The 12,005-nt window shown below is 43.5% G+C and overlaps 1 pseudogene; it reads left to right on the top strand.

Annotated features, from left to right (window-relative positions):
* LOC124027831 overlaps positions 1 to 12,005 on the top strand; it is a 53,258-nt pseudogene that overhangs the window by 30,106 nt on the left and 11,147 nt on the right.

Here is a 12,005-nt window from a genome sequence, read left to right as displayed (position 1 = left end):
TGTTGACACAATGGGCTGCTGGGCAAAGATAAACTATTTTTAATCCTTATTTATTGGTTTTAGACTTCCATCATGGCTTTTGCTGTAGGGCACTCTTAGCCAGTATTAGCCAATTAAACTCAACTCCATGATGGAGTTGACCAGCAACTAAGGTGGGCAGACTGGATCTCCGACGTCACATAAAATTACGTTTTTATTAAAAACTATATGATTTCAGCTCTCAAAGAATACCCTGCAATTACACACAACATTGTTCTGTAATTTTACCTCCTACTTTTTCTTGACTGAAAATCTCTCTCACCAATGTAGCAAGACCATAAATGTAATGGTAAGGCAGGTTTGGAAAGGAGAGCTCACCTCTTTGCTGTGCTGTGGCCAAGATGTACCATAGGGGGGCAGCAGCTGGTCAATCCAACTCTGTAATCTCAGGGCCTCTCACTACCATGAAAAATACTTCAAGCAGAGCAAACACACGCATGTTGTCTTCACAAAAAGTCATATTCTAGTTTGTAAATTACAATGTAAATCTGTTATGTTGGCTAAAAAAACATCAGATCCTTCTCAGGTATCAGGGCTACAAATAGCGTACTATTACCAGTAGTTACCGTAGCTACAATACTGTAGGACTGTTCATCTCAGTGTAATAAAAACCAGTTGAAGGAGGTAATACAACTAGTGAATCTGGTTCAATGTAGAGGAGGCCTGATACCTCTATCTATATGGATCTAATCTTGAGTGTCTAGACTCTAGAGAGAGAGAGAGAGAGAGCGACATCTGCAGAAAATGTGTCTGTGCGTGCATATGTGTGTGAGCTTGCATTTGTGTCGGGTCAAACAGGTGCAGGTGGTAAAAATGAGGACACTTGGCATACTACGGTTTATTGTAGAATGAATGAAAGTTCATATACAGCAGTTATAGCTGGTGTATATTTGATCAAGCTAGAAGAAAAAGAAACGCACACCTATTTAGGTGAGGTGCTGGCTAGCAGAGTAGAAAAGTTGAAAATTAACAAACAACAATACAAATCATACAAATGGAGAAAAAAAACATGTTACATTCTAAGGTCTTGTGTACCTGAACAGACATGAACATTCCTAGGTCTCCTGTACTGTGTGTACCTGAACAGACATGAACATTCCTAGGTCTCCTGTACTGTGTGTACCTGAACAGACATGAACATTCCTAGGTCTCCTGTACTGTGTGTACCTGAACAGACATGAACATTCCTAGGTCTCCTGTACTGTGTGTACCTGAACAGACATGAACATTCCTAGGTCTCCTGTACTGTGTGTACCTGAACAGACATGAACATTCCTAGGTCTCCTGTACTGTGTGTACCTGAACAGACATGAACATTCCTAGGTCTCCTGTACTGTGTGTACCTGAACAGACGTGGACATTCCTAGGTCTCCTGTACTGTGTGTACCTGAACAGACATGGACATTCCTAGGTCTCCTGTACTGTGTGTACCTGAACAGACATGAACATTCCTAGGTCTCCTGTACTGTGTGTACCTGAACAGACATGAACATTCCTAGGTCTCCTGTACTGTGTGTACCTGAACAGACATGAACATTCCTAGGTCTCCTGTACTGTGTGTACCTGAACAGACATGAACATTCCTAGGTCTCCTGTACTGTGGGTACCTGAACAGACATGAACATTCCTAGGACTCCTGTACTGTGTGTACCTGAACAGACATGAACATTCCTAGGTCTCCTGTACTGTGTGTACCTGAACAGACATGAACATTCCTAGGTCTCCTGTACTGTGTGTACCTGAACAGACATGAACATTCCTAGGTCTCCTGTACTGTGTGTACCTGAACAGACATGAACATTCCTAGGTCTCCTGTACTGTGTGTACCTGAACAGACATGAACATTCCTAGGTCTCCTGAACTGTTTGTACCTGAACAGACATGAACATTCCTAGGTCTCCTGAACTGTTTGTACCTGAACAGACATGAACATTCCTAGGTCTCCTGTACTGTGTGTACCTGAACAGACATGAACATTCCTAGGTCTCCTGAACTGTTTGTACCTGAACAGACATGAACATTCCTAGGTCTCCTGAACTGTTTGTACCTGAACAGACATGAACATTCCTAGGTCTCCTGTACTGTGTGTACCTGAACAGACATGAACATTCCTAGGTTTCCTGAACTGTGTGTACCTGAACAGACATGAACATTCTTAGGTCTCCTGTACTGTGTGTACCTGAACAGACATGAACATTCTCAGTTCTCTTGGACTGTGTGTACCTGAACAGACATGAACATTCTCAGGTCTCTTGGAGTGTGTGTACCTGAACAGACATGAACATTCTTAGGTCTCCTATACTGTGTGTAGCTGAAAAGACATGAGATTAAATATTTATCAAATCAAATCATAGCAAATTTTATTGGTCACACACACATGATTAGCAGATGTTATTGCAAGTGTAGCGAAATGCTTGTGCGTCTAGTTCAGACAATGCAGCAATATCTAATAAGTCATATCTAACAATTCCACAACAAATACCCAATACACACAAATCTAAGTAAAGGAATGGAATAAGAATATAGAACTATATGGATGAGCAATGTCAGAGCGACATAGGCTAAGATGCAATAGATAGCATAGAATACAGTGTATATATACATATGAGATTAGAATTTCAGCTTTTCAGCATTTCAGCTTTGTGACTCGAGAGCCCAACAAAGGCTTGACTGTTCTGAGGCGTGTAGAGAGATCTTCTGAGATCTCCTGTTTTCAAAGAATCATGTGGTTTGGTTCCCTCTCTCTCAAACTCTCGACCCCCGTAGAGCTGTGCTGTGCCCACATCCTCCCCCTGTACGACCCCCACCTAGATCATGTTTCTTCTCATACACCCCTCAGCCCACACAGACTCCAAAGAACCAAGCACTATAGCCATGCAGTTCTGGGCAGTAACAAGTTACTTTTACAGAAAGCCTTGGCTTAGCTGCAGCAAGGAACAATGTTAATGTAAGAAACTATCTCGCAAGGTGACGCCAAACGCCACGTTCAATATAGCAATTATATAACAACAACCTATGTAATGACATTTTAAAATTATGATGAAAAAAAATCATAATTTGCCCATCTACACACAATACCCGATAATAACAAAGTGAAAAAATGTTTTTAGACATTTTTGCAAATTTATTGAAAATGAAACATAATTTACATAAGTATTCACACCCATGAGTCAATACATGTTTGAATCACCTTTGGAAGCGATTACAGCTGTGAGTCTTTCTGGGTAAATCTGTAAGAGCTGTGCACACCTGGATTGTACAATATTTGAACATTACAGACATTTTCAAGTCTTTCCATAGATTTTCAAGCTGATTTAAGTCAAAACTGTAACTGGGCCTCAGGAACATTCGATGTCGTCTTGGTAACCTAGTGGTTAGAGCGTTGGGCTAGTAACCAAAAGCTTGCAAGTTCATATCCCCGAGCTGACAAGGAACAAATCTGTCATTCTGCCCCTGAACAGGCAGTTAACCCACTGTTCCTAGGCTGTCATTGAAAATAAGAATTTGTTCTTAACTGACTTGCCTACTCAGTCATGTGTTGTGTTGATTTGCCCCAAACATAACGCTTTGTATTCAGAACATAAAGTTAATTTTTTTGCCACAATTTTTGCTGTTTTACTTTAGTGACTTTTTTATTCTGTACAGGCTTCCTTCTTTTCATTCTGTCATTTAGGGTAGTATTGTGGAGTAACGCCAATGTTGTTGATCCATCCTCAGATTTCTCTTATCACAGCCATTAAACTCTGTCACCATTGACCTCACAGTGAAATCCCTGAGTGGTTTCCATGCTGTATCTTTGTAATGACTGGGTGTATTTATACACCATCCAAAGTGTAATTAATAACATCACCATGTTTATAGGGATATTCAATGTCTGCTTTTATTCCCATCTAACAATAATTGCCCTTCGTTGAGGGGCTTTGGAAAACCTCAGAGTTGAGGTAGTCATTCAAAAATCATGTTAAACACTATTATTGTGCACAGCGTGAGTCCATGCAACTTATTAGGCGACTTGTTAAGCGCATTTTTACTCCTGAACTTATTTAGGCTTGCCATAACAAAGGGATTGAATACTTATTGACTCAAAGACATTTCAGTTAATTCATTTTTTATTAATTTGTAAAAATGTATAAAATCATTCCACTTCTGGGGTATTGTGTGTAGGCCAGTGATCATAAACATCTAAACATAATCCATTTTTAATTCAGGCTGTAACACAACAAAATGTGGAGAAAGTCAAGGGGTGTGAATACATTCTGAAGGCACTTTACAGTGTATCTGGGTAATGTTCTTACTGAATGGAAATTAGGAAATTAAAATAGAAAATCCAAAAAATGTGGCAATCGTTCACCTGCTATTGAATTCTATTCCCTAGCTAGTGTGTGAAGTAAATATATTAAAGGTGGCCCAAATAACCAAGGCATAAAAGGGGTATTGTGGCAGATCGGGGGGTTTGCTCAAGACGTTTACCCAGATCAGACACGGACAGAGAAGGATTAGCTCAGTTTCAAGGGTGTTTATTTAAATAATAGATCAAAAAGGAAATGATGGGTCTCCTCTATGAGAACCTCTCTGGGATGCCATCTTCTGGGATTCTGGGTCTGGCTGTATCCTGTCGGGCACAAAACTCACCTCCCTCTTGTTACCTCTGCAACCGTCAACAATAACACAGGAGTCCTTTCTTCCCCAACTCCTCCTGTGTGCTGCCCTTCTGCCAGCTTTATGGGCCTTGCCCAGATGGTGAGCAAGCCGCCCTTGATTACTCACCAGCTCGCAATCAGCCCCAATTAGTCCTGGCTGGAGAGCCCGTCGAGACCTGGCAGATGGAGCCATCACCTCATGATGTAAATTCCATCTGTTACCAGGCCTCGACGAGTCTCCCCCTGGTGGCTGACCTGCTGTACGCCACAGTATAAAGACGTGAAAAAGTAAATGTGAGCTACTGTATTTGCTATCAAACAGATATATTACTATTGCTCATTCATTTTATATCAAATATAGGCTACATATCACTTTATTGTAGGAACAGTGACCTCAAAGCTGCTTCACTACATCTTACGGTAAAGTTCATGCTCTGTTGAAATTGTTAAGGCTTAGTTGAATTTACTTGACAGAGTCAATTAATGTAGATTTACCCATATATATTTATACGGGTATTTATCTGTTTTAGCAATGACAGAAGTACTCATTAAGCACTGTTGTTGGTTGGCTGTGTATTGCTTTAACATGAACTGGAGTGAAGGTAGCTGGATCTGCAGCTGTGCTCCAGTACTCAGTGCTGCTGCAGCTGGTCTAGGTCACACACCTGGGCAGAGCGGTTCGGGTTAGGAGAGGTGATCCACACTTGGCAATTGTGTAAACTAGTCACACCAGAAAAAATGAGGTCTTGATTTTAAATGTGTTGGTATAAAACAATACAATATAGTGCTAAAATAGTGTTAACAAGTACTATTTATACGGACTCTAAATACTTTTGATCTTGACTGAAATTTCTATGCCGGTGGTTCTAGAAGTCCAGAGGTTGGTTGAGACATAAAGTCATTGTTGATATTATGAAATTGTTCACTTCCTGTTGGTCCATGAGTTTGACCTTATTCAGAATGAGGGCTATCGCTGGTGGAGTAAGTCTAAAAAACGAGTGAAATGTTTTTTTTAAAGTGTCTGAACACTTCTACAGCATGCCATTTACATCAAGAGTAGAGATTTGGTTAAAGAGGAATATAGAAGAATAGTTAGACATACCGCATAACACGTTTTAAGTTAGAAGTATAAAGTTACCGTAAAATGTATTTATTTTATGTTTTATTTTATGTGTTAATATTGTATGAATCAGTGATCTCTTAAGTGGCAAATACAGACAAGTGTGTGTGTGTGTGTGTGTGTGTGTGTGTGTGTGTGTGTGTGTGTGTGTGTGTGTGTGTGTGTGTGTGTGTGTGTGTGTGTGTGTGTGTGTGTGTGTGTGTGTGTGTGTGTGTGTGTGTGTGTGTGTGTGTGTGTGTGCGATAGGCCTGGTGTGTGGCTGTGTGTTGCCCAGGCAACACTTGGCCATGTTACTTCAGTTCCTCCCCTGTTCTCTGGCAGATGCTTGAAGGGAAAAGAAATCACTTTTGCCGACCCTTAGCTAACACTCGAGACATACACCACAAGTCCACAGCCACTCAAGATGACCCCATTGGGACTGGTCTGGACAATGGTGTGTTTGATGACAACAGGTAGGACCACAATATTCTGTCTACCCACTGTCATCAAGTTCTTCTCTGTTGAGTCCTCAGGAACAGCGTTAGACCCACCTTGACAACTAGTGCAAGTCAGAATGTTAAATGTGTGTGTTATTTATTTGCTTAATGTAGTGTTGAAGAGGCCCCTGTGTTTTCTTTAAGTTTCTTTATATAAAGTTCTTTAAAATATTTAAGTGATATGATGTTTTAGTCTGTGATGATTAAAGAACAGTCAATAAAACAGTATGCTGGATCAAAATGCACAGACCCTCAATATTGTCTTCAAGACATGACGGAAATTTACATTTACATTACATTTAAGTCATTTAGCAGACGCTCTTATCCAGAGCGACTTACAAATTGGTGCGTTCACCTTATGACATCCAGTGGAGCAGCCACTTTACAATAGTGCATCTAAATCTTAAAGGGGGGTGAGAAGGATTACTTATCCTATCCTAGGTATTCCTTAAAGAGGTGGGTTTTCAGGTGTCTCCGGAAGGTGGTGATTGACTCCGCTGTCCTGGCGTCGTGAGGGAGTTTGTTCCACCATTGGGGGGCCAGAGCAGCGAACAGTTTTGACTGGGCTGAGCGGGAACTGTACTTCCTCAGTGGTAGGGAGGCGAGCAGGCCAGAGGTGGATGAACGCAGTGCCCTTGTTTGGGTGTAGGGCCTGATCAGAGCCTGGAGGTACTGAGGTGCCGTTCCCCTCACAGCTCCGTAGGCAAGCACCATGGTCTTGTAGCGGATGCGAGCTTCAACTGGAAGCCAGTGGAGAGAGCGGAGGAGCGGGGTGACGTGAGAGAACTTGGGAAGGTTGAACACCAGACGGGATGCGGCGTTCTGGATGAGTTGTAGGGGTTTAATGGCACAGGCAGGGAGCCCAGCCAACAGCGAGTTGCAGTAATCCAGACGGGAGATGACAAGTGCCTGGATTAGGACCTGCGCCGCTTCCTGTGTGAGGCATGGTCATACTCTGCGGATGTTGTAGAGCATGAACCTACAGGAACGGGCCACCACCTTGATGTTGGTTGAGAACGACAGGGTGTTGTCCAGGATCACGCCAAGGTTCTTAGCGCTCTGGGAGGAGGACACAATGGAGTTGTCAACCGTGATGGCGAGATCATGGAACGGGCAGTCCTTCCCCGGGAGGAAGAGCAGCTCCGTCAGAGCACAGGGTAGGGCAGTGTGAGCAGAACCAGCAGTGTCGTTTGACTTAGCAAACGAGGATCGGATGTCGTCGACCTTCTTTTCAAAATGGTTGACGAAGTCATCTGCAGAGAGGGAGGAGGGGGAGGGGGAGGAGGATTCAGGAGGGAGGAGAAGGTGGCAAAGAGCTTCCTAGGGTTAGAGGCAGATGCTTGGAATTTAGAGTGGTAGAAAGTGGCTTTAGCAGCAGAGACAGAGGAGGAAAATGTAGAGAGGAGAGAGGAGGGAGTGAAAGGATGCCAGGTCCGCAGGGAGGCGAGTTTTCCTCCATTTCCGCTCGGCTGCCCGGAGCCCTGTTCTGTGAGCTCGCAATGAGTCATCGAGCCACGGAGCGGGAGGGGAGGACCGAGCCGGCCTGGAGGATAGGGGACATAGAGAGTCCAAGGATGCAGAAAGGGAGGAGAGGAGGGTTGAGGAGGCAGAATCAGGAGATAGGTTGGAGAAGGTTTGAGCAGAGGGAAGAGATGATAGGATGGAAGAGGAGAGAGTAGCGGGGTAGAGAGAGCGAAGGTTGGGACGGCGCGATACCATCCGAGTAGGGGCAGTGTGGGAAGTGTTGGATGAGAGCGAGAGGGAAAAGGATACAAGGTGGTGGTCGGAGACTTGGAGGGGAGTTGCAATGAGGTTAGTGGAAGAACAGCATCTAGTAAATATGAGGTCGAGCGTATTGCCTGCCTTGTGAGTAGGGGGAAGGTGAGAGGGTGAGGTCAAAAGAGGAGAGGAGTGGAAAGAAGGAGGCAGAGAGGAATGAGTCAAAGGTAGACGTGGGGAGGTTAAAGTCGCCCAGAACTGTGAGAGGTGAGCCGTCCTCAGGAAAGGAGCTTATCAAGGCATCAAGCTCATTGATGAACTCTCCGAGGGAACCTGGAGGGTGATAAATGATAAGGATGTTAAGCTTGAAAGGGCTGGTAACTGTGACAGCATGGAATTCAAAGGAGGCGATAGACAGATGGGTAAGGGGAGAAAGAGAGAATGACCACTTGGGAGAGATGAGGATCCCGGTGCCACCGCCCCGCTGACCAGAAGCTCTCGGGGTGTGCGAGAGCACGTGGGCGGACGAAGAGAGAGCAGTGGGAGTAGCAGTGTTATCTGTGGTGATCCATGTTTCCGTCAGTGCCAAGAAGTCGAGGGACTGGAGGGAGGCATAGGCTGAGATGAACTCTGCCTTGTTGGCAGCAGATCGGCAGTTCCAGAGGCTACCGGAGACCTGGAACTCCACGTGGGTCGTGCGCGCTGGGACCACCAGATTAGGGTGGCAGCGGCCACGCGGTGTGGAGCGTTTGTATGGTCTGTGCAGAGAGGAGAGAACAGGGATAGACAGACACATAGTTGACAGGCTACAGAAGAGGCTACGCTAATGCAAAGGAGATTGGAATGACAAGTGGACTCCACGTCTCGAATGTTCAGAAAGTTAAGCTTACGTAGCAAGAATCTTATTGACTAAAATTATTAAAATGATACAGTACTGCTGAAGTAGGCTAGCTGGCAGTGGCTGCGTTGTTGACTTTGTAGGCTAGCTGGCAGTGGCTGCGTTGTTGACACTACACTAATCAAGTCGTACCGTTGAGTGTAATAGTTTCTACAGTGCTGCTATTCGGGGGCTAGCTGGCTAGCTAGCAGTGTTGATTACGTTACGTTGCGTTAAAAGAACGACAATAGCTGGCTAGCTAACCTAGAAAATCGCTCTAGACTACACAATTATCTTTGATACAAAGACGGCTATGTAGCTAGCTATGTAGCTAGCTACGATCAAACAAATCAAACCGTTGTACTGTAATGAAATGAAGTGAAAATGTGATACTACCTGTGGAGCGAAGCGGAATGCGACCGGGTTGTTGAGTTCTATTCAGAAGACGTTCAAAGACGACCAAGAGCTATTCTTAAATCCAACGCGAGCTCTGCAGTTAAGATATGTATACATATTTCTATGACGCATTACATATAAAGAAGCCAAGTGAAACATTTCAGCAGTGTCTCGCACAATGTTTGCTTCATAATGTCGCATTTATATATAAGTCTCTCCACTAACCTTTCATTTGTGTTTCTTCATGGTTCCAAGGCGCTGTCATTTAACATTTCCACTATTGCAAAACGACTGGTTTGATGATAGTATTGGTTTGTGTCTGTTCAGGTTTTTTTTCATTTTACATTGAGCAGGCTCAAACCTTCTGTTTTCTTTCTGTCTTTCTATCTCGCTTGATGTACAGTATTTCATGTATAATTTACCTGATTTAATAAACAGGTGTCCACAATACTGGTGAAAGCACAATAATTAATTTATATTGACGCACAAGCAGACAATGTTTCAATCTTATGTCAGGTAAGAATATTGTAGGACAGCGTATGTGTTACGGACATCCATCATGTCTTCTTATTATTTTGATCTCTGTCCAGCATGCAAAAATGGCAATAGGACCTCATTCCATCAGTATTGTTTATATACTGTATGTCTCCTTTGATGTGGTAGCAGTTTGTTTAGCAAAACTAAACCTCCATTCACCTCTCCTATCCCAGTGTCCTGCCAGACACTTTCAGAGTCCGACTTCGTCCGCTACCCCAGGATCAACGACACAGAGGTCCTCACCTGTGAGTGTTCCAGCCGCTCCTGCCAGACGGTCTTCTGGTTCCGCACTCTCCACAACAACCTTGACATCCAGTTCCTTCTCAGCCTCAACAATGCTGGCCGGACCAACCACAAAGCCAGTGTGGACAAACACCGGTTCCAGGCCAGTAAGCGGGATGTGGAAAGCAAGATGACTTTCACACTGCACATCATCAACATAAGTTCAGAGGACGCAGGGCAGGACACCTGTATGCTCCAGAACCAGAAGAGAACGAGCTGTGGAGGCCAGGAGTTCTTCTCAGACCTGGAGGTGAGAGGAAACCATTTCCCTGCATGGCACTGACACTTCCCATTCTTCTTATGGCTAAATAGAAGCGTTAGGTAGGTTACTTTCTAAATGTAATCTTTTGCAGATACTAGTTACCTGTCCAAAATTGCAAGTAGTAACGTAACTTTTGGATTAACCAAACTCAGCAACATCTGATTACTTTCAGTTAGTTTTAGATTACTTTGCAATATATAACTTTTTCGGCGACCCGACCAAATTCACATAGAAATGTGATTTATAGATCTGTCATTCTCATTGAAAGCAAGTCTAATAGATATAGATCTGATCTATGTGCGCTCGTTTTTGGGTCTTTTGCTTTCAGTTTTATACACCAGCTGAAAATACAATATTTTTGGTTATGGAAAATATATTTCACTGCAGTTTAGATGGTACAATGATTCTCTACCCCCCTCAAACTTAACTCTGGACCTCAAAGCCAGTTCTTCTGCTTTAGACCTGGGACACCTGCTGGGTGCAATTATAATCATGTAGAACAGAAAACCAGCTGACTCCAGACCTCATAGGGTAAGAGTTGAATACCCCCGCTCTACACTATATTTGCTTGTTTTTTCACATAAACTGAGATTAGGCAAATTAGAAGAAGACAGAAATGACACCCCGCCTGTGTTTTGGTATAAATAAATAAAAAGCTGAGGGATTGGCCAGGAGAAATGTAACCATTCTCAGATCAATAGACAGAGCTATGGATGCAAGGACTGACCATCCATATCAAAATGAGTGTTTTAACCACGTTTTGGGGCTATACAGTGTTGGTTCACATTTATATTACGGCTTCTCATGGGGTGTGACAGTTGAACTAAACTTGTGAGGCATTTATAAGTTATATTCTTCAAGAAGCAATGGGTATATATAATACATGTATAAGTCCAGTGGATGTAGCAACTACTGATGGTCCCTTTGAGTCTTATTTTGGAATCAGAACGAATTAGATTGAGCAATAAAAGCCCCACTCATGGTCTTCTTAAATGTAAATAGTTTATGACAGTATGGAGCACAATACCACGGAGGAGTTGAGAAGGTGGGAACTCTTCAAACTTGAATTTCATAGACTGGGATCTGCACTATGCAGCTGTAGCAAGAGCGCATTTTTCACTGATGATCCACTGGTCGCAAAAACAATGATTGATAGGCAGCTTAAACTTCTTAAATTCAATCATTATTGGGTTAAAATACACATATACATTTGTGAACAGACATCCACAACACAACAAGCACAACCCGTAAGGTGCAAATAGATCAATGAGATTCCAAGAACACAGGATGAGATGTTACTATCCTTTGTGCAAGCACTTCCAAGAGTTAATGAACAGTGAGCGTGGTGAAATTTGGGGAGCGCATCGTCAGTAGTGTACCTTTGGTTCCTAGGGTGTTTCGGCCTTTCACACTATACACCCTCCTCAAAGGCGGCCAGCGACAGGGTGATCAATCCTACGCTTGCGTCCCATTCCCAATTAGTCATAGGAGTTGCCTTGTTGTTGATAGCAAACATCCCATGGGACTATGCATGGCAGGGGCGTCCTCCTCCCTGAGTCAATCATTGTTGACCGCATACCTCCTGGCCCTCTCACTTCGGGGCCCAGCTGGGGTCTTTCCTCTTCATCCAGAGCCACTGACTGCTGCCTTCTGCCGC

Source organism: Oncorhynchus gorbuscha, linkage group LG03 (assembly GCF_021184085.1).
Source record: "Oncorhynchus gorbuscha isolate QuinsamMale2020 ecotype Even-year linkage group LG03, OgorEven_v1.0, whole genome shotgun sequence".
In the NCBI taxonomy this organism is placed as follows: domain Eukaryota; kingdom Metazoa; phylum Chordata; class Actinopteri; order Salmoniformes; family Salmonidae; genus Oncorhynchus; species Oncorhynchus gorbuscha.
Note: the sequence above shows the minus strand (reverse complement) of the source record. Positions and strands in the feature narration are given on the sequence as shown.